Consider the following 27,507-nt stretch of genomic DNA (forward strand, 5'->3'; position numbering starts at 1 on the left):
GTGGGTGGGGAGTCTTTGCCTCAAGTGGAGGATTTCAAGTATCTCGGAGTCTTGTTCACGAGTGAGGGGAGGATGGAGTGTGAGATTGACAGGTGGATCGGTGCAGCATCTGCAGTGATGTGGTCGCTGTATCAGACCGTTGTGGTGAAGCGGGACCTGAGTCGAAAGGCGAAGCTCTCGATTTACCGATCAGTCTTTGTTCCTACTCTCATCTATGGTCATGAGCTCTGGGTAATGACCTAAAGGACAAGATCGCAGGTACAAGCGCTCAAAATGAGTTTCCTTCGCAGGGTGGCTGGGCGCTCCCTTAGAGATAGGGTGAGGAGCTCAGTCACACGGGAGGAGCTCGGAGTAGAGCTGCTGCTCCTCCACGATGAGAGGAGCCAGCTGAAGTGACTCGGGCATCTGTTTCGGATGCCTCCTGGGCACCTCCCTAGGGAGGTGTTCCGGGCATGTCCCACTGGGAGGAGGCCCTGGGGAAGACCCAGGACACGCTGGAGGGACTATGTCTCAGGTCAGCTGAGAGACATAGACTCCCTGGAGGAGTCTCCCCGGAGGAGCTGGAGGACGTGTCTGGGGTGAAGGAAGTTTGGGAGTCCTAGCTTAGACTGCGACCCGGTCCCGGATAAGCGGAAGAAAATGGATGGATGGATGGATGAATATTACACTTTCCTTTTGTTCCACTTGTGAGCTGCTATGAGGAGCTCATTAAAGGCTTAGACTCACTCAGTTCTGTTTTGTTTAGACAGAAAATAAGGATTGGTGCTCAGAGATAAAACCTCCCCTCAGTTTACAACAGCCTCAAAAGACCTTGGCACAAATCAAACCAGTCAAAAGTGAATGACTCGACATCTACACCTAAATACAAATCTAGGTCAAATATAAAGGATGTTCAGCTGTGACAACATAGTACAATAGAAAATTCAGTACACAAGGATTTGTCAAATAAATGTAAAAGCATCTCAAGTTATAATGAGATTAATGACATAAACAGGCCTATGATCAGGTAATAAACCAAGACTAACTCAGCTCTAAAGTAAATCATTATCAAACTACAACTAAACCAGGTCTAAAGTTCAGAACTAAACCCAGGACTAAGTCAAGTCTGAACCAGAACTCAACCAGGACCAAACCCAATGTTGAAAATAATCTAACAAGTGACCCCTGTCCACAAATGTACCTGATGATTTATGTAAGTAACATTAGTAAATCCATAATCCCAATATATCTATTCCCTTTGCCTGGAGTCATAAAAATAATAATAATGTCATAAAATACATTTGTGTAAATAATGAACACAACACAGGCTGTAGATGTCAGTGCCCTTTACTACCTAAACCATAGAAACTCAACTGCAAAAGTCAAGTTTCTTTACAAAATGACTCAAACACTCTCCAAACACATGGATCTGACGGAGCTGACAAAACTCCGGTTGAAAACAGATGCTGCAGGTTTAACACTGACCAGATTTCACAACACTGACAATTATTTCTGTTCCAACCCCCAAACTCACTCTAGGAGAGGAAAGTTCTCTCTCCTCCTCCTCGACCTCCTGTCTCTCAGTCTGCATCCACCCTTTATCCTCCTCTACCTCTCCAGTGCTCCTCCAGTGTTTCTCTCCTCTTCCTCTCCCTCTCTTCTGCCCCTCCACCAGTTTTTATTCTGATATTAATGATTTGACATATTTGACTTTGCATTAGACCAGGGATCTCCAACCTTTTCCCAGATAGCTATTCATTTTAGTGGTGCAAGAAATATTTTATATAAGAGAGCAAGCCTTAGATGTTGTATGCCTATAAAACCTTATCCATTAACCATTTATTAGTGCACAAAGTTCAAAATAACACATTTACAATGGCAATTAATGGAAGTTGAATTACTCATTACAATATGTATGTTCAGAAATCCCTCGGTGAGCAACTTGTGAGGGGGTGTAGAGCTACTGGTAGCTCCCGAGCTACAGGTTGGAGACCTCTGCATTAGAGCCTCTGAAGAGCTCGTGTCACAATATGATTAGCCTACAGCAGGCTCACAATATAAGTGACAACTGACAATACAATGAGTGCGTACACACGCACATCAATAACCCGGTTATGATCGGGTTTTTTGAGTATCCCGGTTTATTCATGGTGCATGTATACGCAGTATCCCGGTTATTAGAAACCGGGTTACTGTAGCTGGTTTATTCCGATAGTAACCAGGATACTTGTGGCATGTAAACGCAGTATCCCGGTTACTGCAACATAAAGGTGAGTGTGCATGCGTCCAAAAGACACTTTCCAGTCTTTTCACCACAACAGTAGCGACATAAATAAATTGACCAGCATAAATAAAGTGACCAAACGAGTGAAATGACTGTAAAATTAAGAGCTGCGCTAAACCTGCACATGTACAATCTGCACTCGTGTGATCACTGAAAAACTAAAACATGAACTATCTCCTGTACAACACACGCACAGAACAAACTCACTATCATCAGCACCTCTTCTGTCACAAAAGAACACACATAATCCACAGAGTCGTGTCATTAAGCCCGACAGAAGCTGATCGCATCAGTGGCACAAGGAGCAGCTGTTTTTATCACCACTAACAGTTTATGCTAATTAGCCAAACGGTCTTAAGTTTCGTTTCTGTAAAACGTAAACAAATGTGATCAAAGCTGAATTATATGATCAAACGGGCTGATGTGGTTCTATAGTGTTTATGGTTTATATGTTGTAAAGTTGAGTTTATTTATGCAGAAGATTTTAATGAAGAATCTGTTGGTTTGATGTGTGCAGTGGATTGTGGGAGATCTCGTAGCTCCTTAGCTTCTTATGCTAAAGGAGCTCACGGTTTGTATTTTTCCTTGTTTATTAAATTGATTTAAGTTACTTTTTTGTGCTTGCACATTTGTAAGATTATGTCAAGAAACTGGGATACTCCATTTGATCATGTCACAGGGATATGAGTGTCCTGGTTTCTCAGTGCGCATGTAAACACAGTAACCCGAATACTGACAGAACCGGGATGAACCTGATGTGCATGTATACGCACTCAATTATTGTAAATTCCCTTGTAACTGTTAGTTCAGTAACAGTTGTAGTTCTGTGCATTTAGATCAGGCATTCATAGGCAGCTCAGGGGTCCTTTGGCACACCATGGTAACACTATCACTGTTACCATGAATCTGAGCAGAGGTCAGAGGTCAGTATGTGCCCAGTTGAGGTGTGGGACTCTGCCTCTGGCCTTGGAGACGAGACTCTTCCACTCAGTCCCAGAGGAGGAGCACATGTATCTGTGTGACATAAAGGACATTGAAAATGAAATGCATTTTCTGTTTTACTGTCCTTTGTATCATGAGCTGCTCTGTCAGTTGTGTCTAATGTGTCTTACTGTTGGTTTGTTCTGTCTGAGGAGGAGAGACTGAAGTATTTGTTTAAATGTAATGTTTTTACGTTGGCTCAGTTTGTGTTGAAAGCCTGGGACCTCCGTAAGAGGACACTTTATGTTTGATGTGTGATCTGTCTGCTTATTGTTTTATGTGTCGGGCTGGGCACCAATTAAATGGTGCATGACACTAAATAAGTACAATAAACTAAACTAAACTAAACTAACCATGGTGATGCTGTTATTTGTGAGGTAACTGCTGTAGCATCAGATCTTTACCTTTAACCTATCAATACAGAGTAATTGTGAAAGCCCAGAAGATGTCATGATATGATCCCGCCCATAACTCAATGAAATGTGATTGGCTAAGACAACTGTCAATCTCAAAATTATACCCACATTGACTTGTAATGCACGGGCCTTCGCTACAGGAAAGCGAAGGCCCTGCAGGTGTTTCTTTAGTTCAATGCCTGCAGCGGGAGTCACTGCTTTACCCAGATACCACTGGGAGAAAAAGTGTAATTGGTCCATTTCCATTCCATTATATTAACCCATTGTTTCCCAAGAAATATTACTTCAAGTTTATAACAATGATTTAGAAATTACTAGTGAAGTATTTATTACTCACTGAATAAAAAATATTGAAAAATATATTAGTAGTACAAAAAATCTTTCAATATTTTTTTTTTCTTGGGCCTTCACTGAATACCTTGAAGGCCTGACGGTTCCCTCTGCTATTAAAACACCATATACACAGTTTATCAGAGAAAAAAAAAAGTTGATTTGGTGTTTAGTTCCACTTGAACTCTCGTACCAAGATTGAGAAGATGCTGGTGAAGAAGCTGTTGACACATTTGACCCATATTTCAAAGATTCCATGGAATCGGTGCATTTGCAGGTTGTGACTTCAAATGAAGAATATTTGTACATTTTGAAACCCTGGACAGAAGAACTTGTAACGTGTTTGTCAGTGAGAGTTTTTGGTTGGAAATCTGAGGCTTAGAGCTTTTCCTTATGTTTGACCAGTCCAGGAGCTCCATAGTCCCCTTCAAAAGGGAAGAAACACTCTGAATTTGAAGAGTTCAGTTTAATGTCAAGTTTTGACGTGCTTTATTCTGTCAGCTGTTTAACTCCAGACTCACAAAATGAATAAAAAACATGAATGTTTTATTTTGAAAATCTTGTCCAACTTACACAGCAATTTCATCCATTTATTTGAAATGTATTTAACCAGGGAGAACAAAGGAATCTAACCGGAGACCATCTTGTTTTGAGGTGAGAGCTAACCACTCTGCCACTGTGCCATTGGGCTCCACAGGCCGAGCTTCTCATTTCATCACATTGTTGTATTGTTTTGGTCCTGACTGATTTGTTTTGCAAAAGTAGCAGTGAGGAGAGCGCCCCCTACAGGCCCTCCTCTGGACACAGCCTCCTGCCTGGACCATGATGCATGAAGAAGAGTCCCACGTTTATCTGCAGAGCTACCACGCCCCCTAGTGGACACAGCGGCTCTGTGCCTGTTTCCCCCTTTCTAAATCTTCTCCTGTGCTTCTGATGGAAACCACTCGTCACTCTGGGCATGTGGTAACCATGGTAACTGTGTTGAAATTGTATATAGTGTCCACATTTCCCATAAGGAGCTGTGTGAATGAAAGACACTGAGCTGTGGAATAAAGTCATGGTCATGTCCATGGACCTGTTTATTCACTTGTTTATTGATCACTATTGTAGAAAACAGTCAGTACAAAAACAAACACAGAGGGAGCTCCAACACACCTAAAGTGTACTCGAGTAAAAGTACTGTAAGTACAAGTACAACAATGATGTTCAAATAAACTACCCAAGTAAAAGTAAAAGTATTTGGTGATTAAGTGTAACACATAAACTCTGCTTCATGTTTTGGTCATGATGGTTATTCTGCATTCATCCAGAGACATTTCAAAAACAAAGTGAAGCCAAAGTGAAACACATTTAATATGACACAACTGTCAGCATGAAGATTTTCTCAAAGGAAAATGATGGGTTATAAAAAGATTCTTACAAATAGAATTTGTTGAAACAAATGTGAATGTAGCTCATGATCCACCTGGGATCAAACTGAGGCCTAGTATCAGTGAAATGAGAGTGAAAAAACAACTATGAATGACTCTATGGATGATTTGATTTAGAGACATGAAAAGTGAAGATTCTCTTAATCCAAAGGAGAACACAGAGACACTGAGGAGTCAGACCAGAGCCTAAACCCAGGGAGCAGAGGCTCAGTGAATGTGGTGTTGAAGGTGTGGAGGTGGGTCAGTTGGTCAGAGGAGACTGTGTAGAAGGACAGAGAACCAGCAGGACAGTCCACAAACACTGCTACTCTCCCAGAAGAGGAGGACCAGGGCTGAGGGAGGCAGGTTTGCTTGTTATTATGCCAAACAGAGAAACCATCTTTAGAACAGGACAAACTCCAGGACTGATCATTCCATCCAAACACACTCTCACTGCCTCCTTTCCTTGGGATTTCTCTGTAAGCCAGTGATACATCAACCCTTCCACTCCACTGGACCTCCCAGTAACAGCGACCAGTCAGACCAGTGAAACACAGAATCTGAGGCCTGTGCTCAAATCTATTTTGATGATCTGGGTAAAGCTCCTCTTCTGTCACATGTGTCACCTTCTTGTTGTTGTCAGACAGTTTGAGGTTTCTGTGAGCTGTGTTTGGATCCAGAGTGAGATCACAGAAATCTGATGGAGAGAAAACACAACACAGCAGCAGTTAGTCCCATGTGGAGACACACATTTCATTAGAGTTTAATATGGACAAATGTTTTCATGAAAGATGGATTTAAAGGCTTTCACTTATTGATGATTCAAGTATTTTTTTCAATGTATGTATTATTATTTTTATTTCTTAATCACTGCAGTCTTATATTTGTCTAATATTTCTTTTGCATCAGCCCTGTATTTCCTTTAGTTTCAGAGCCTCATCTATTTCATATTATTTTCAGTGTAAATGTGAGTTGTGTGTAGTTTGTGCAGCTCCAGTCTTTGACGTCACTCCACACATTCCTACACTCGTCTGTGCTCCATGACACAGACTTTGTCCTTTAAAATGTCTCTATATGAATCCACAGTCACTTGTGCTTGTGTGTAGACAGTCCTGTGCTGAGTCCAACAGCTGTGTCTGTGTCAGTGTGGCTCCAGGGCTCCTCCTTTACTCCAGCACCACTACTTCTGATTAGGGTTAAATGAACAAATTAATGGCCTCCATTTGTCAATTTCTTCACATTTACATGTACATACAAAGGAACTGAAATTGGATCTGTCCCCTCATCCATACAAGATGGGAATAAACACTGCAGCCTACAAATGGGGACAAAATTGTTGGTACCCCTCTGGTAATGAAAGAAAAATCAACAATGGTCACTGAAATAACTTGAAACTGAGAAAAGCAATAATAAATCAATTTTTAAAAATCCTGAAAAATAACCAATGAAAATCAGATATTGTTTTTTATTTGTTGTTCAACAGAATTATAAAAAAAATATATATTGTGGTAAGTAAGTAACTGGACAATAGGGACATGTTAAACTTAGGTGTGTCCTCTAATCTGCATCACAGGTTCTTCAAACTTGGGGGACATGTGTCATTGTGCTGTTTGGAGACATAATGGACACAACACTGAACACTGACCAGAGAAAGAGAAGAAGAGAACTGTGTCAGGAGACTAGAAAGAAAATGACAGACAAGCAGGTTAAAGATAAAGACAACAAGACCATCTCCAAGCAGCGTGATGTTCCTGTGATTACAGTTACACATGTTCTTCAGAAGTTTAAGGTTCACAGGACTGAAGCCAACCTCCCTGGACGCAGCTGCAAGAGGAAGATTTATGACAAATTGAAGAGATGGATCATACGAATGGAACCAAAGAGCCCAGAACAACCTCCAAACAAATGAAATGTGAACTTGAAGGGCAAACTACACCAGTGTCAGATCACACCATCCATCAGTGTTTGAGCCAAAGTGGACTTCATGTGAGGACACCACTGCTGAGAGTAAATCATAAAAAAGTGAGACTGGAATCTGTCACAATGCAGATTGACAAGCCACAAAACTTCTGGGAGAATGTTCTTTGAACAGATGAGACAAAACTGGAGCTCTTTGGCAAGACACATCAGCTCTATGTTCACAGACGCAAAAATGAAGCAGACCAAGAAAAGAACACTGTCCTACTGTGAAACACGGAGGAGGTTTGGTTTTGTTCTGGGGCTGTTTTGCTGCATCTGGCTCAGGGTGTCTTGAATCTGTGCAAAATACAACGGAATCTCAAAACTATCAAGGCATTTTGGAACAAAATGTGTTGTCTAGTGTCAGAAAGCTTGGTCTCAGTCATAGGGCATGGGACTTCCAACAGGATAATGACCCAAAACACACAGCGAAAAACACACAAGAATGACTAAGAACAAAACATTGGACTGTTCTGGAGTGTTCTTCTGTGAGCCCAGATCTCAATTCTACTGAACATCTGTGAAAGGAGCTGAAACATGCGTCTGGAGGAGGAACCCTTCAAACCTGAGACAACTAGAACAGTTTGCTTACAAGAAATGGGTTGAAATACCAGTTGACCAGTGCAAAAGTCTCACTGACAGAGAAATCATTTGTTTGCAGAGTTTGCCTCAAAAGGTTGTGTAACAAAATATTAAGTTACGGGTACCATCATTTTTGTCCAGGCCAGTTTCATTATTTTGTTTTTTCTAAGGATTCTGTTGAACCACAGGTGAAAAAAAGTGTTTGATTTTCGTTGAACAATTTTCAGTAATTATTAATTTATTATTGCTTTTATCAGTTTTTTCAGTGATTTTATCCACGTCTGTAACATGAGGATATAGGGAGGAGAAAAAAAAGAGAACAGCCCCAGAGCATATCAGTGCACGGTAAGGGGGAGTGCACAAAAAAAAACAAAAAAAAAACAAAAACACCACCACCACAGATCAGCACATAGTCAAAACACAGTACAAACATTTCACACGACTAGCAACAGAGGAAGGAGTGTGAAGTTAACCCAACGTAAGCAGGCAGCCATCCAGATCCACAGCCACAGGGAGTTGGATACAACGGACCTGCCACCAGGCTGGGGTCTAAAGCTGGGAGGTGTAGTGTTGGCACCATACTAAACATTCAAAAGCAATTTCAGTACTAAGGAGCAGACTCGATATCCAATCATGATTTTGATACCATGATGATAACTAAAAACACTTTATCTTTAGGAAATAGAATGTGATTTTCAACATTAAATCATAGAACTTTCTTTATATTCCCATGTGCTCTTATATGTGTGTAATCCCTCAGTGGTCCAGGTCGGTTCCATAATGGTCCATGAGTTTATATTCATGTATGTGCTCTTGTAATCGTTCTGTTACAGCTGAAGATCATTCAATACATTTCTCATTTCTGTCCTGTGAATGGGATGTATTATTGATAGTTGCTCAAATTAATATCAAGTTTTAATGCTTAGTATAATACTTAGTATAGATTAGTATCTGATTTTGGACTTTTTACAGTTGTAGTTCTGATGGGGCTTGGTGCTCCTCCTTTGCTCCAGCAGCAGTAGTTCTGTTCTTGTTGCACACAGGGGCTGAGACATGTGGCTTTGTGTTGCAGGAGCTTGTTCACAGCTGCTGTCCTTTTGCCAGTGTTTGTGTGATATCTGCTGTTGTTCTAGTGATGAGGAGGACTGACAGCAGAGGCACAGCTCAGAGGAGAACAGGAGATTAGTTTAAATCCACTGTCTCCAGAAGAACAATGAAGATCACTGTTGAACATGTTTGAGCTGAAACATGAGTGCAGTTACACAGCTCCAGACTGAACTCTTCAGGATCTGCTTTAAGAACGACTCTGGATTCAGTCAAGGACACAACTGTGGAGCACACAGTCTGAGGGCTCTCACACAGTATTATTATTAGTGAGTGAAATGAACTCAACACTTACACTTTCTGAGTCCTGGTGTTAACCACTCAGCTCCAGCAGGTTCCAGTCTGAAACACATGACATCAGCCTGAAACATCAAGTTGTTTTAAAATCACATTTTTAAAACAGGTTTGTTCTGAAGTTTTTAACACCATTCATCTAAATAAAAGCATAGAAAGACATACAATACATGAGATGTTTCAAACAAACTAAAGCAATGATCTGAATCCAACACATGTATGTCACCTCCTCATGAAGCCTTTTCCATTCTCCATGTTCACTGGTGCTTTTTATTGTCTTTCACTGTTTCACTTTATAGACTCAGGTCAAAGGTCATACCTCTGCTCAGACTCTAATGACCAACCCTACACTCTTTAAAGCTTCTATATGACACTAAATGGACTTGTGAGCTTTTGGTCATGTTCTGATACTGTTACCTCCTCAGAAACAGACCTGAGTTGTGTTTTGTTTCATTCACACATGTTTGACTCATACTAACATTATTATTAGTCTTTTGCCATCTCCAAAGCTCAAAATGCTCTGTTCCACGTTCTGATGTAATGAAGAGGTTATTTTCATGTTAACAGTTCCCTTTTATCTTCAGTTCAATAGAGATGGGAAATTCTAAGGCTGGAACTCACTATAATCCATTTCATTCCCCTCGCTTTCACGTTCAGTTCAGTGACGGGTCCAGGATGATTCAAACTGAATTGATCAAACATCTTGGTATTTGTCTGAACCCTGAACTTCCTTTCAAACCTCATATTGATTACGTCATTAAAAAACAAAACACATATGCTACATGAAGTCCTGTTTATCGGTCAGATAACTGTTTCCGTCAAGCAGTCAAAAAAAGAATTATTACACCCATCAGTGATTACGCTGATACAAATCATCTAAAAGCCTACGATTTATATCTCTCACCAATGAATGTTCTCTTTAAATCTCTTTGTAAATGTATTCATAAATGCCCATACCAAACCCATCACTGTATTCTATTTGAACTCAACTGGCTACAACCATGTAACAGACATCAATTTCATTAAATTCTTTTTATTTATTTATTTATTTTTTATTTATTTATTTACTTGAACTGTCCCCAATATCTACATCAATATTTAGTCCCATTAAGACTGTCATATTCTTTCAATTCATTTTTTTTTTTCGTTTTTAGTTTGGTAACTACCTGCTCAAGTCAAAGACCTACATGTGGTGTCTCCATACCACACATAGCCATCAATTCGTTGCCAGCCTGGTCCTTGTCCAAAGATGAACATTGGGGGCGAGGAGTGTAACCCATGTCAAATAGTCCCACTTCCGGTTACAAGTTTACTGTGGTGGGATAACTTCCTTTAAGTTCCTGCGTCACTTGACACACATCCTCCTGTTCCTCTCCTCTAGTGCTGCCCACGCTCTGGCTGGATCATCAGGATGAAAACTACTGAAACCCAGATCTAACAAAGACTATCAAACAAATTTATTCAACCCTCAGACTCATCAATATCCGCTCAACAGTGGGTGACAAAGCTCTATTACTCAAAAGTTATTTGAAATTCATTCAAACCTGTGAACACCCCTGCAAAATGCTGCTCAGCTAGCTAATCCCTGCTCTATTTTAGTTTTAATACCAACCAAAACCTTTGTTAAGGACACTAATACTGAAAAAAAAAAGAATAATAATAACAATACTACATTTGTTTGTGTGGTTTTGGACATTTATGGCATTTATTTGTTACTTTTTGAGCTCAAAGCCCAAGTGGCTATGGCTATTTTGAATTGACCCAATCCCTGTTGTGCAACAAAAATACATGAATATTTATTTGTCCATTGTGATAAACTATAGCTACATTATTGACTTTGATTCATATATTTAAAGGTGCATTATATGTTTGAACTATAGCTTTACTTAATGACCAAATGTTTATTACTTAAGTATATTGCTATGAAATATGGCATTGAATAATTTATTACTTTTTAATTATTAGCAGCAAGTTTCTTACTTGAGCTAAAGTTAATTTCATTTATTTATATGCTAATTTGTCTGACCTCTACCTAATAATATAATAATATAATACTATTAATTAGATATTTATTATCTCTAATATATACAGAAGAAATATTTATTGAGCTCAGATCATTAATACAACTCATTTTTGAAATGAATTTCTGTTGTCTGTAGTTTTATTCACACACACTGACTCGCTGTTCCTCCTTCTGATCGCCCTCTAGGCTGCAGTTAGTTCCTTAGCCCCTAGTGCCCTACAAAATGTTCTGTGATTTTTGGACCCACTCAGAAATGAGATGGCACATCTCAAGGGGTATTCCAATCAAATAAAACTGCCACTGAAACTGTCTCACAATTACCTGATGTTGTTTTAAACTAACGTTACACTAACCATATCTTACAAATTTATAACAGTGTCTAAAAAAGACCTTACATTATATAAAAAGTATCAAATGTTGTAATAAAATATAATAATCGGCCAAAGTATAAAGTCTATGGCTAAGTGAAGTTGTTATTTTCTGCTAATTTGATCTGCTAATCTGCCTAATTTGCTTAATTTGAAGTTGATGAAATGGATTGAAAGTTTGTACGGGTCTGTGTGTTTGTACGGGTCTGTGTGTGTGTTTGTACGGGTCTGTGTGTGTGTACGGTGTGTGTGTGTGTGTTTGTACGGGTCTGCATGTGTTGTACGGGTCTGTGTGTGTGTACGGGTCTGTGTGTGTGTTGTACGGGTTGTGTGTTGTGTTTGGTGTCTGTGTGTTTGTACGGGTCTGTGTGTGTGTACGGGCCTGTGTGTGTGTTTGTACGGGTCTGTGTGTGTGTACGGGCCTGTGTGTGTGTTTGTACGGGCCTGTGTGTGTGTTTGTACGGGTCTGCATGTGTGTGTACGGGTCTGTGTGTGTGTTTGTACGGGCCTGTGTGTGTGTTTGTACGGGTCTGTGTGTGTGTTTGTACGGGTCTGCATGTGTGTGTACGGGTCTGTGTGTGTGTTTGTACGGGCCTGTGTGTGTGTACGGGCCTGTGTGTGTGTTTGTACGGGTCTGCATGTGTGTGTACGGGCCTGTGTGTGTGTTTGTACGGGTCTGCATGTGTGTGTATGGGCCTGTGTGTGTGTGTTTGTACGGGTCTGCATGTGTGTGTACGGGTCTGTGTGTGTGTATCTGGTGAAGTGAATGAGACTCACACTTTTTCAGCATGTGAGCTACTTATAAAATGACCAAGTCAAAATTATCGCCCTACTTCAAAGCCAAGCAAACTGCACTGCACTGAAACACCCTGCTCCCCTTTTTTGGACCCTCACCCACAGTTTGAGAACCCCTTCTTTAAGAGAACTTCCACTGGCACAACATTATGAAAAAAGTGAAAAAAGTGGGTAGGATTTTTAAACCTGTTTTAACATTCTCTTACTGATTTTACAGTGGTGTTAAGTCTCTGCACATTTAACAAATGCACAATGTGACAAACACAGATGCATTTGTGCACTTTTATTAGGCAAACTTCAGCCACATGTCTCGGTAGGTCTGCTCTGTGCTGTAGGCATCCCCTGTGCCAACACTGTGACATAAATTTTGATTAGTTTTTGCTTTGTGTTTTGTCTTGCTATTCTAATTAGCACATTGTGGAAGGAGCCTATGTGCACTGTACACGGGGAGGAGTGAGAGTGTGAAAAGACGAGGAGCGGCGCGCTGATGTGAGGCAGATGGACAGGTAGGATGTTTTAAGACGTTTAACCTCCCCTGATGCACGCTGGTACACGAGGACACACGCTGTTGCGTACAAGTAGGGTGACCAAAAGTCCGTTTTTTCCCGGACATGTCCGTATTTTGCATCATGTCCGCGGCGTCCGTTTTTTTTTTTATATAGTGATGCAAATGTCCTGGTTTTCATTACCGCTCATTGGGGGCATTAAACTGAGCATCTCTCATAGCGTCTGTGACTCAGAAGGAGCGAGACACAAACAGTCAGTCAGCCTGCAACATACCGAAGCACAAATGTGCATTTAACAATGACTTGTACAAGAAATTCTGCGTTTTCCGTCCCGGTCGGGACAAGTGGGAGTCCATGTGCACAGGTTGGGAGGTGAGAGTACAGTGTTCCCTCTTTATCGCGGGGGTTATGTTCTAAAAATAACCCGCGAAAGGTGAAATCCACAAAGTATCAACTTTATATTTTACAATTATTCTATCTGTGTTAAGGCTGTAAAACCTCAGCACAAACTTTATACACTTTTCTCAGACAGGACAGGTGCAACCCTTTTTACTTCCTTCTTAAAACTTGTTGCTGCTGTCGTCCTTGTGTTATTTTCCTCCTTCTTTATGTAACGAACTGAAGATTCATTTATTCCATAATGGAGCCCGACAGTGCAGAGTCCTGCACAGGTCCATTTTTGGAGACCCCCAGTACAACACCGCACCCGCACAGTACAACAATGCAACCACGCAGTACAGGACCGCACCTGCCCGTTAACCCAAGATTATATCAAACTTTTGCGCTGCCTGCACCACGGACTGAACCAAGACTAAACCAGGACTAACCCAGGACTGATTCCAGGACTGAAGAGGAGGACTAATCCACGACTAAACCAGGACTAAAACAGAACTGAAACAGGACTCACTATCAGGACGGGCTTGGAGGTGACCACAGGAGAAAGGACCGGCTCAGCTCCGTACCTTACGGAGTTAAACGCAGGAATTACCCGATCGTGCTTTGCGACATACTGCTCGGCGTTTTCTCTCTTAAGTCCAAGATTAGTCCTGGTTTAGACCTGGTTTAGTCCTGACCCACCTGTGTGTAATTACTACCCGCCTGTAATACACAATATGCGTTCATATGCTGTAAAAAATTGCAAAATTGCACAAAAAAATAAATAAATCCGAGCAACCCCCCCCCTCAAAAGGTGTCCGGGTTTTCACAAACGGAAATATGGTCACCCTACGTACAAGCTATGTGTAGTGTGTGTTTGTGATGTGCTGCACATTATCCACATGTTCCAAATGAGAGCACAGATTCCAGAGAGACGCTCCCGCACGCTCCCGCACACTAGTGCATGCTCCCACACGCTCCCGCACGCTCCCGCACAAGTTGCCGACAGCAGCGGCCGTAATGAAATATGATCGCTCTTGTCGAGCGTCAGACAAAACCGTGTCCAAACGCGATCACGTCCGAGATGAGTACTACAACACTGCAATCTTCCCACAATACCCTGCAATCGACTGGTAGATCGAGATCAACTGGTAGCTCATGATCGACGTATTGGGGGCGAGCTACTGACCAAGTGCCTGTTATTACGTGCATCACGCCCAATAAAGCCAGAAAATTCTTGAGCAACCCACCCTCTCCCCCTTATGTTTTTTCTCCCCAGATCTGCATCAATCTCATGATAGACCTCAAGCGCCTTTGGTTGACAGAAATCTGTCACAGGATGGAAAACTTGATTCTCCTGTTTACATGTTTGTGAATGCCTTTCCATAGTAAAGTGGTCCATACCTGAGAGTGTCCAGTGTGCAGTGGGGGTCCTCCTGTAGAGCAGACAGGAGCTTTACTCCTGTGTCTCCTGGATGGTTGTAGCTCAGGTCTAGTTCTCTTAGATGGGAGGGATTGGACCTCAGAGCTGAGGCCAGAGAAGCACAGCCTTCCTCTGAGACCAGACAACCTGACAGTCTGAGGACACAAGTTATTGTACTCAATAATGTTTTTTAGTAACATTCAGTCTAAATAACAAGTTCCCTATGTTTATGTTACTTTGATCAAATACTATGTTTCAATGCAAATGCAATAATGTAATAATAGTGAGTAATATAAAACCCTCTGACCTGAGCTCTTCTAGTTTACAGTGTGAACTCTTCAGTCCAACAGACAACATCTTCAGCCCTGAGTCCTTCAAGTCATTGTGACTAAAGTCCAGAACTCTCAGACTAGAGGACTGGGAGCTGAGGACTGAGGACAGAGCTTCACAACTTCTCTCTGACAGGTTACAGTGGTTCAATCTGGAGAGAGAAAACATTGTTTACGTTGAAGTTGAATCAAATCATCCTCTGTTAAACAAATGTTACTCACAGAGCTTTGTTGGAGGCCTTGACCACTGGCAGCAGCCTCAGCAGAGCCTCCTCTGAAGCAGAGTATTTCTTCAGATCAAACTGGTCCAGATCTTCTTCTGATGACAGTAAGATGAAGGCCAGAGCTGACCACTGAGCAGGAGACAGTCCACCTTCAGACAGACGTCCTGAACTCAGGTACTGTTGGATCTGCTCCACCAGAGAACGATCATTCAGTTCATTCAGACAGTGGAGCAGGTTGATGCTCCTCTCTACAGACACATCCTCACTCAGCTTCTTCTTGATGTACTCAGCTGTTTTCTGATTGGTCTGGGAGCTACGTCCTGTCTTTGTCAGCAGACCTTGTAGCAGGCTCTGGTTGGTCAAAAGTGAAAGTCCCAGGAGGAAGCGGAGGAGCAGGTCCAGGTGTCCATTTGGACTCTGTAAGGCCTGGTTCACAGCTGTCTGGTAAAACTGCACTGATTTATTGCCGAAAAATTTTATCCATGATGAAGTTTGTCTGCCTGAGAGCAGGTTGATCCCAGTGTTGATGAAGGTCTGATGGACGTGAAGAGCAGCCAGAAACTCCTGCACACTCAGATGGATGAAGCAGTAGACCTTGTCCTGGTACAGGCCTGTCTCCTCTCTAAAGACCTGTGTGAACACTCCGGAGTACACTGAGGCTGCTGCAGCGTCCAGCCCACACTCTCTCAGGTCACTCTCGTAGAAGATCAGGTTTCCTTTCTGCAGCTGCTCAAAGGCCAGTTTTCCCAGAGACTTCACCATCTTCCTGGTCTCTGGACTCCAGTGTGGGTCTGTCTCAGATCTTCCCTCATACTTGATGTTTTTGACTTTGGCCTGAACCACCAGGAAGTGGATGTACATCTGAGTCAGGGTCTTGGGCAGCTTTCCTCTCTCTCTGCTTTTCAACACATGTTCCAGGACTGTGGCAGTGATCCAGCAGAAGATCGGCATGTAGCACATGATGTGGAGGACTTCTGGACGTCTTGATGTGGGAGATGATTGTGTCGGCCTTGTCTCTGAACCTCTTCCTGAAGTACTGCTCCTTCTGTAGGTCTGTGAACCCTCTGACCTCTGTCACCATGGAGACACACTCAGCAGGGATCTGATTGGCCGCCGCAGGTCGTGTGGTTATCCAGAGGCGAGCGGAGGGAAGCAGGCTCCCCCTGATGAGGTTCACCAGCAGCACGTGCACTGAGGCGGACTCTGTGGGGTCGGTCAGGGCCTTGGTTTTGGTGAAGTCCAGAGGAAGTCTGCACTCGTCCAGACCGTCAAAGATGAAGAGCACCTGGAGGTCTTCAAAGCTGCAGAGTTCTGCTTGTGTTTGACTAAAGAAGTGATGAACAAGTGTCACCAAGCTGAAGCTTCTCTCCTTCAGCACATTGAGTGCTCTGAAAGTGAACGGGAACAGCAGCTGTATGTCCTGGTTGGCTTTGCCTTCAGCCCAGTCCAGAGTGAACTTCTGAGTGAGCACTGTTTTCCCGATGCCAGCCACTCCCTTTGTCAGCACTGTTCTGATTGGTCCATGTGTGTGAGCTGGGCCTTTAAACATCTCTTCACATGTGATGGGTTGTCTCTGCTGGGATCTGGTTTCCTGGAGGCTGTTTCCATGTGTCTGACCTCATGTTCCTGGTTGACCTCTGAAGACCCTCCCTCTGTGATGTAGAGCTCTGTGTAGATCTGATTCAGAAGGGTGGGGTTTCCTGCTTTAGCGATGCCCTCAAACACACGCTCAAACTTCTGCTGCAGGTTAGACTTCAGTTTACGCTGATAAACTCCAGAATAACTCCCTGAGTGAAGAAAACAGATACAGACCTGAGTCTCAGAGAAGATAAAATGACTGTGAGCATCTTGTTAAATGTGTTAAATGGTCCTACTGCTCCACAGACGCTCAACCAGCTCCTTCTGCTTCATCCTCCTCAGGAAGTTCAGTGTGATCTTCAGAACAGCCTCACTGCTGCTCTTCTGCTCTTCATCCTCATCCTCCACAGGCTCTAAGCATTCTGGGTAATCTGTACTCAGAACCTTGTGGAGCTTCTTGAGCTCCTTCTGGACAAAAGTGAAGATGTCCTCCTCCAGAAGCTGAACAGACACATTATAAACAACACAAATGCAGTCAGTGTCAGATCTGTGTCAAACAAGTTCTCATTCATCTGAACATTTCCAAACTTTAGTGAATGACAGACCTTAAATATGGAGTCCAGCTGTGTGTGATGGTGCTGACCACTGGAGACCTCTGGACCCGTCTGCTCCACTCTGTGAAAGAGACACATTAAACTCTCATTTCAGTTCTATTGTTTTATTCAACTCTTGTGCAAACTCACGACTCTGTCGCAAAATCAATGGGATTCATCATAGACCAGTCACTCCTGAGGGACTCACAGCTGGGACCAGGTTCAGATGGAGGATGTTTCTGGTGGATCCTGAGACACAGAAGAAAACACACTTCAGTCACAGTAAAACACATGGGACTGTTCTGACTCAGGTCAGATACTTCAGGAGGTTCTACAAAGTGTTCATGAGGCCTTCACCACAGACGCTTCAGTCTGATGGTTTGAACAAAGGAACACTACATTTCACGTTTTACAATAGTTTATTCATTAAAAAAAAAAAAAAAAAAAAAAATCCTTTTTATTTTTATTTTAAAAATCTAACTTTTTCATGTTCCAGGCAGAGGCATGACAGTGCCACTGAATACAATGGGTGCTTGGTAATCCAATCCACTCTTAAAATCCTTCGGTGTCTTTGTCTTTGTTTAAATGCACACTTAAAATCTAATTATAATTTAATTTCTAGAATTGTCAGATAATTGAAATGTAACTTAAAACAGCTAAATCTGAAGCAATATGATTTTTCTCAGAAAGACAAGACACCCTACACTAAACAGACACATGTAAATGGTCACATTTTTCTACAGCGCTTTTCCACATTAAAGGCACTCAAAGCGCTTTACATCATGAAACCACTCACCCATTCATACACCAGTGTACACAGACACTGGGGACAGAGTGGGTTAAGCATCTTGCCCAAGGACACACTGACAGCACTCATCTGTGGGAGATGATATCACACCAGTCAAGTGGGTCAGTAGATCTGATTGCTCAACCAATGATGTTTGTCGAGAGTGGGATTCAAACCGCGGATCGGTGAACAACTGATCCAAATGAGCTAATGTCGCCTCATGTACACCTGGTGTTTTTGGTCATCACATTTCTTTAGTTCATGTAAACACACACAACAGTCACATCTGATCATTGGCTCAGACTTACTGTGGACCAGGCTCCTTTTTAAAATCAATCAATCGTTCACTTCCCAGCGCCGCCCTGCTGGTGGAGGGAGGGTCTGCGTCCTCTCTGTGATCTCTCTGATCCATGCTCAGTCCAGAGTCCTACAGAATGACATCACAGTGTTTAGCCCCGCCCACTGCTCACATGGTTCATCTCATGGAGTTTTGTCAAGTGCCTCCATAAAGAGACTTTCAAATCCAAATGTAAAGGAGGAGACGCCAAAAGATCCAAACGTGTTAGAAAATCGAAGTGTAGAATGAACTTGGTCTGGACAATACTGAGATCAGAATCGTATGGAGATGTGCTCCCTGTGGAGATTCTATATGTAATACAGCTGTGTGTTCAAACACAGACACTATTCCCCACCCACTTCTCTCATTGGTTAAAGTTTGTCTGCTATTCTATTTTCATTTACAATCAGCTCTTTTTGTCAATTTCTTCACATGTACTAGACATACAAAGGAATTGAAATGAGACCTGTCACCCCATCCGAACATTTACAAACATATAATATATGACATGGGAGTACTAGACATGGACTGGACTGGAAGACAGGTAGCAGAGGAAGAAACAACGCAGCATAACATGAGGATAGGGGAAGGAGAGAAAAAAAAAAAAAAAAAAAAAGAGAACAACAAGACCTGGAACTGGGGAGGGTAGGGGGGGTGGAGTTGACCCAAAGTAGGGAAGCAGCCATCCAGATCCTGCAGCCACATGGGCACTGGATACAACAGACCTGCCCACCATGCTGGGGCTAGAAAGCTGCGAAGGTGTAGAGGAAAGGTGGGGAGGAAAGGTCCTCCCTCCTCCAGTCTCTCTATATTCTATAAACATTATTCTTCATTTACTATATATATACTATATACCAGCCACTGTGCATCAGTGTTATGTGATGCCTCCCTCTCCCATATGCCTTTCCAGTACCTTTCAGTCTCCAGCCTTGGTGGGTCTGCTCTAGTGTTATTACCCTGCCACTGAGTGTACACTGCCAGTTGTGTTGCAAACAGCCAGTTTATTCGTCTGGCTTCGTTATCTCGTGTGTACCTCTTTAGGCGGCTGGCCAAGGCTTGGAGCCTTTGTTTGGCAGTTTCAAGTCCTTCAGGTATGGGCATCTGGTTGTACCTCTTGGGCACTTGCTTTTTCCTTGCACCTTTCTGGGCCTCTGACAGTTGGCTCACTTCTCTCCACACCTCCTTGATTTTAGCCTCTAACCGTCTTTGCCATGGTGGATATCGTATCTCATGGCTCCCATGGTTGTTCTTAAAGGCCAACACAAATGAACCATGAACCTCTAGGATCACTGCTGCTGAAGTGTATATCAGCTCATTGGTTTCAGTAATGGTTGTGGTAGGGATCGCTCTCAGTGCTGCATTCACATCGTCTAGGAGACTTTCAGATGGTACTTCATTTAGCCTCTGTAACTGGCGTCGGGGTTGCCTTGTGTTCATTCAGGTCATGATCTTATCTTTCAGGTCAATCGCTGCCTCGCTCAGTGTGATACTTAATGGGGCTTCATATGTTCTTAAAAGATAATACTTACTGTGCATGTGTTAGATGCTCTGTAAATGTTCTTAAGGGATCACCCTCCTGATATAGCAAGTCTGAGGAAGAGCTATTGGCTCAAAACATCACTGTAAAGAAAATATTTCAACTGGAACTACTTTATGTGTGGATCACTCTCACCACCCATTCTAGAAAGCCTGCAATGTGTGTCTTTGTAATCATTCACACACTAAATGTTAAATCTTTTACTGAGTGGTATAAAAAAATCTTTTTTGAAGAAGAAGAAGAAAAGCTGGAGCATGAAATTAAACTTTTCATTACAAACATATTGCAAGAAAACAACCACACTGGGTTATTATTATCTACTCATGCTTTGAAGGATTAATATGGTAATGTGTAACTAGCACCATTGGATTCCTTGACTCTTACAATGTGGATTTAGCAGTAAAAATCAACATTTCAGTTTATTCAGAAGTCGAGATAGTATATTTTTTACATTTACGGCAGCCATTTTTTAAACTTCAATATGGCTGCCATATAGACATCTGGACAAATGCAAACATTGATTTTCTGACTCCATATACTATAACCTTTCCAAAAAATATATAGTTTAGCAAATCCCCCCAAAAAATCCTGCTAAGGTTAAAATGTGAATATAATGAACCGAACTATATGTGCTGTATCACACTCATGTCTCTATATTCAGTAGAGTCTGTGCTCACGGCTCCAGCTCTTCTCCCTGTGGGAGTCATGTGGCTCAAAGTCCTCACTAGGCTCAAAGTCCTTCATCATGTGTGAACAAGTCTATAGTGTGAAAAAACAAGGTGGATTCAGTGAGTGTGTGTGTTTGTGTGAGAGCTGTGTCAAGTGTTCTGAGAAAGAGCCTGAAAACTGAGAACTGATGACAAATGTCCCAATGATATGACCACCAAGAGAACAACTACAAAATGACATAACAAGGTAAGAAAATTATGCCCAGAATCTCAAATAAAAGGGTAATAAAGTGGTTTAAATTTAACCCAGGACTATCATTTTGGTCACACATCATCTTAAGGGTCTGTAGTAATGATAAACACATTTGTAATGATTCTGCTATATTTTATATGAGTGGAGGATGGAAAACATGGTGATTGTCACTATTTTGACTGGTGGAATAGAGTGCTGTACCATGGTATAGGGCAGTATATATAGGAGCACATATATGTCGTTACATATACTCAATGTTTTTTGGATGTCACAACATTATGAATTGCTTTGTATCCACCCTCAGGGAAATTAATGATATCCTGCATATAGGTGATGGCCCTGTCAAGGCCTGGAACGAAGTAATTGTCTCTAAACATTAGAACTTGGGTTCCTCATTGTCACTGATTGGTCTGATATAGATTGTGAAGAGGAGATCTCCAGCAGATTGTTCAATACACCATACTGACCTGGTGGTGAGGACACTGATCATGTCCACCACTAGTTCCAGCCCTTTTCCATTACTCTGTTATTAAAAAGTGAAGGTCACCTAGCTGCTATAGGAACATGTCTGAAGAACATCCAAGATCATGTAACTGCATGAAAAACAAGCCTGCGGGATACCCAAACATCTAGGGTCCTTTGGGACAACTCTGAAAAACATCCAAGATCCTCTACCTGCTATTGGGACAAATCTGAAGAACATTCAATGCCCTCTAGATGCTATAGAGGCAAATGCTATAGAAGCAAATGAACATCCAAGATCCTCTACCTGCTACTGCTACAAGTCTGAGGAACAACCAGTCATCTAGAATGTAGGGAAAAATCTGAAGAACACCCAAAGTTCTCTAGCTGTTACTGTGAGATATCTGACGAACATTCAATGTCGTCTCAGAAATTTTCAAGGTCTTCTCAGAAATTTTTATCGTTATGTAAGCGAGAACAGCGTCTTCTTCCTCATTTTGAGGAGTAATTGCACTGTATTATATGTCGAACCAAAAACAATATATGTGTGTGTGTGTGTTAAAGGGTTATTAAAAATAAATGTGACCAAGCATTAAAACTCACTGTTTCATGCACTTTTTTGACACTTTCCATAAAACATATTACTTGATCATGTCAAAGTACTACAAACACACATGAATTGCATAATATCATTTTTCAGGAAAAAAAAAGGACATTATTGGTTTTAAACAAAATTAAAAGCTTAGGAATGGTGCTCTGAGATATAACCTTCCCTCAGTCTACAACGGCCTCAAAAGATAGTAGAATAGTAGATTCAGAACACATGAATTTGTAAACTAAATGTGAAAGTATCTCAAGTTATAACGAGATTAATGACACAAACAGTCTCTGGATGTTGTGGGGCTGCCTTGTCTGACACGTCTCTGCAGCATCTTGTGGCGGTCGGATTGGGGACCACAGGATCTCATCTCTGCTGTTTGCAGATGACGTTGTTTTTTTGGCTTCATCAAGCCAGGACCTGCAATGTGCACTGGGGCGGTTTGCAACCAAGTGTGAAGTGGCTGGGATGAAGAGCAGCTCTTCCAAGTCCGAAGCCATGGTTCTCGACCGGAAAAAGGTGGCTTGCCCTCTCCAGGTAAGTGGAGAGTCTCTGCCTCAAGTGGAGGAATTCAAGTATCTCGGGGTCTTGTTCACGAATGAGGGGAGGATGGAGCATGAGATTTACAGGTCAGTCTTCATTCCTACCCTCACCTACGGTCATCAGGTCTGGGTAATGACCAAAAGGACGAGATCACGGATACAAGTGGTTGAAATTAGTTTCTTCCGCAGGGTGAGGAGCTCAGCCACACGAGAGGAGCTCGGAGTAGAGCCGCTGCTCCTCCACATCGAGGGGAGCCAGCTGAGGTGGCTCGGGCATCTGTTGTGGATGCCTCCTGGGCACCTCCTTCGGGAGATGTTCCGGGCATGTCCCAACGTAAGGAGACCCCAGGGAAGACCCAGGACACGCTTGAGTGACTACATCTCTCGGCTGGCCTGGGAACACCTATCACTGCTCCTCCGGTTCTCATGAGACCGGTGGAGGTTCTGATGCTGATGATTTGGGTGAGTGGTGGAGATGATGGACCATAAATTATTTTGGAGATCAGGCAGAGGTTTGAATCTTTGATCAAGTTTTCCAGGCTGAGTCGTCTGTGTGTGTGATATTGGACAGTGGTGAGAGTGTTTTGGTTTTTTTGTCCAGGCTTTGAACAGAGCATTTGTGGAGTAACTGCAGAGTTTTCAGTGATGTGGTAGCACCAGTGACCAGATGGGGACAATAGGAGATAAAAGAATTACTGACTCCAGGCTGCACAGGATATTGTGTATCTGATTTAGAAGGTATTATTGAGAGCAGTGAAGTCTATAACATTAGATCTTCAGCCATCGTAGACACACAGGTTCCGTCACAATTTATTCAAAGCACTAGTCCAAATAAACAAGGCCCTCCTTGGAAATACAGAACACCACTGCGAGAACTCAAAAGAACTGGCCCAGGAACTCGAATCACAATATAAGGAGGACAAAATACTGATTTCACCCAAACTTTTTAACATTACTCACCAAAACACCCAATGCTGTGACATTACATATTGTACAGTGAAGACAGACACAGGACCGGACACTCAAGAAAAGCACTAACTTCACAGTGACATCAACCTACCAAGACACTGAAGATGGAAATTAGCCACACTGGCTATAATCTTTACATATTTACATTTTAAATGTTCATTAATATGTCCTGTCCCTTTACAAGTAAATAACATAAGAGCATAAAATAAGACAGACATTACACATTAACTTTCATTGCTAAATCCACATACTTCCAATACAAAGGCAAAATATACAGACAAAAGGAGGCCATGCATTGGGTGACACAATATCAGGAATAATGAGCTTTTTTCATGGAGGATTTAGAAACAAGAGCAATAAAAACAGCCCCAGCACAACACAGACCCACACTATGGAAACACTATGTATATTGCTGTCATGCGATTAAAAAAATTGAGAGATTAATTAATTATGATCTGTAATTAATTAATCTAATTAATCTCTTTTTAATCTCACCTAAAAATTGCTGAGAAAAGCCTTCAATTTGAGGTATTTTCATTTAAATTCATTATTACATTATTGTGGCAGATCAAAAGACTAATATAGAACCAAAATAAATAAATAAATAAAATAAACTTTGCTGTAAAGTAGCAAAGATGAGGAAATCTGAACATAATAACTTTTGTCTACTTAAAGACAATAAAACGTCCAGTCTTTCCTTAAACATATTAAACATATTATTGATAGAGAAATGCTTTATATATGAGATCACTGCTTTTAGTCCCGGTGTTAGTCCTGGTTTAGTCCTGGTTTAGACCTGGTGTAGACCTGGTGTAGACCTGGTTTAGACCTGGTTTTAGGTCTGGTTTAGAGGCGCACAGGAGGAAGCGCGGTTTACGCTGCGTACGCGAGAAAACGTACGCGGCCCACGGGAGCACGTCGGTGTCCGCGCAGTAACTACGGAAGGAAACGTGGTCCGCGCGTTCTGAGGTTAATGACGATGATGAAGGTGTGTGTTTGTGTTTGTATGTGTTTGTGTGTATTTGTGTTTGTGTGTGTTTGTGTGTGTTTATGTGTGTGTTTGTGTTTGTGTATAGGACAGTAGTGCAGACATCATGAGTCTATGCAGGTTGTTTTCACCAGTGACATTTAAATTGTAGGCGAATTTATATTTGTTATTTTCTTTTATATTTCACGTCGGGAGAATAATTTCCAAGACACAAATGCGTTTTTACCTGTGCACTGCTGACTGTTCTACTGGCTCTTGTTGTTGTCCCAACACATAAAAACAGATTGTATAATAAAGCAACTCACATACAGAAACAGTAAAGTTAGAGATAAAAAATTTGATTAACACGACTAAAAAACATAACAGGCTAAATATGACTGTAATTAATTAATCGCAATTAACGCGATAATTTGACACCCCTAACTATGTATATTACATTTTAGAGAAAATTTAACTAAGACATACACAGGAGCTAACAGACCACATCAACACCACAGACCAAAGAGGAAACATCAAATTCACATACAAAGAGAAGGAGGACATAAACATTCACCACCAACAGGATGACAGCAGAAAGAGGACAGTATACAGAAAAACCCACACACACTGATCAATATCTCCTCTGGACCTCAGAACACCCCACCACACACAAACTATCAGTGGAAAGAACATTCTTCAAATGGATCAACACCATCACACAGCAAGAGGACAGAATCACATCACACAAGAACTCAAACAATGACAATATCCCACACACACATATGAGGGCTCAGATACAGAACAGATACAAAGAGCATTGGGAAAACACAACATCAGCACAATAATAAAACCACACACACACAAACTCCAGCAACACCTGGTTCACCCAAAAGGTACAATTCAACCGGAGATGAAGTGCAATGTCATCTACAAGATTCTGTGCAGAATGTGCAATAAAACATTCACTGGGGAAACAGGAAGATCATTTAACAGAAGAAAAAAAGTACACAAAAAGTAGTGCGAGAAAGAAACTACAACACAACTAAGAAGATCTGAGAAAGAAGGCAAAACAAGAAAACCTAAAGTCTGCAATATCCAACCACTGCAAACGGGAAAATCAGGTCATGGACTGGGACAGAGCTAAAATAGTAGGAACAGAGGAGCACAAATACAAAAGATGGATACAAGAGGCTATTGGAATCAGAAAGTGAGGAGCACAAACCGGCAACAACGATGAGAGGGCGTTGACCTTAGCTCAAAGAAGAGACTCACTTGTCGAGACAGCACCACACAATAGCAGGTGTGTTCAGTCTGAGAGATCTGCCAGATTCATCAAACTGAGCACGCCTGAACAACAGATAATAACAGACACGTGACAGTACTCAGCTGACACCTGTCACGAAGGTGGAAGTGTTACTGCTGAAACATTACAGGGAAATATCCTATTTAGATTTTTACAAATTTGTCTCATTAAAAGAAAACACAAAGTTTCTATGAAACAAGAAAACAATAAATTTGGTAAACATAAGAGGAAATGGGTTTTTTGTCTCATGTGTCTGGCCTGTCTGAAAATGACACATTTTTAGACTCCATGAACTCTCTGTGTTCTTTAAACTGGTCAAAGGAGAGTTACATTGGACCAACCTCTACACTATAGACTGTATCAACATATAAGACAGTCCACCGTCCACATCCATCTTAAAGACACAAACCACTCATTTAAACACAGTGAGGTGCACAGTTTAAGGGAGAAGAGTTGGAAGGAGTGTGAAGGAAAACATTTTTGTTAAGAGAAAAACTTTGCAGTCCCCAGAGTCTACAACAGCCTCAAAAGACCTTGGCACAAATCAAACCAGTCAAACCATCACTCAAAAGCTCTGAAGGAGACGTGGACACAACTAAAGACGCCTGAATGAGTGAACAAAAATATGTTTAAAATGTGGATGAAAAGCAGATACTGATCTAGCATCAAGTCAAGCATAAAAGATGTTTAGTTGTGACAACATAGTACAATAGTAGATTCAGAACACATTAATTTGTAAAATAAATGTAAAAGTATCTCAAGTTATAAAGAGATGAATGACATAAACAGACCTATGATCAGGTAATAAACCAAGACTATGTCAATTCTAAAGTAAATCATTATCAAACCAGGACTAAAGCAGCTTTAAAGTTCAGAAATAAAGCTAAACCAAGTCTAAACCAGGACTAAAGCAGGACTAAACTAGGACTAAACCAGGACTAAAGCAGGACTAAACTAGGACTAAACCAGGACTAAAGCAGGACTAAAGCAGGACTAAACCCAGTGTTGAATAGAATTAAACTAGTGATACCTGAGCAGATCCAAAGAGTCCAAAGTGTCCCAGAGAAAAGCGTGTGTCTGAATGAAGAGGCTTGTTTGTGTGTTCTTTCTGGAGTGACTCAGAGCCGCTCCTCTATTGGCTGCAGTCCAGGTGGGCGGGGCCTTGCACAGGTGAAGTGACATGACTGCTGCTGTGATTTTGGGACACACAGAAAAAAAAGACTTTTTAACTACTGTTATAAGAACTGCTTAGAATATACACAATGGAGGAGCACAAAATCTTAAGTTTGGAAAAAAAAAGAGAAAAAAAAAAGAAAGAAAACTTGGAAAAATATTAAGTGTTTTTTTTCGGAATCCTTGTCAAAGGTGACATTGTTTCAGGGAAATGCTGCTGTAGCTGCAGAGTCTGTGTCTGTCAGAGAGTCCATCATGTTCATGTGTTTTGGGACTGTCCTACTGCTCTGAAATAATAACTCACATCTTCATTCAATCATATCTCAACATTTGACTTTAAAGGTGCACTGTGTAACTTT

At 41.6% G+C, this 27,507-nt stretch overlaps 2 pseudogenes; one reads left to right on the forward strand and one right to left on the reverse strand.

Moving 5' to 3' along the window:
* LOC110160420 (NLR family CARD domain-containing protein 3-like) overlaps positions 1-27,507 on the forward strand; it is a 197,359-nt pseudogene that overhangs the window by 52,298 nt on the left and 117,554 nt on the right.
* On the reverse strand, positions 5,141-27,064 carry LOC110173714 (NLR family CARD domain-containing protein 3-like; annotated as a pseudogene).

Source organism: Boleophthalmus pectinirostris, unplaced genomic scaffold (assembly GCF_026225935.1).
Source record: "Boleophthalmus pectinirostris isolate CB_2022bp ecotype Guang Dong unplaced genomic scaffold, ASM2622593v1 HiC_scaffold_22, whole genome shotgun sequence".
Taxonomy (NCBI): domain Eukaryota; kingdom Metazoa; phylum Chordata; class Actinopteri; order Gobiiformes; family Gobiidae; genus Boleophthalmus; species Boleophthalmus pectinirostris.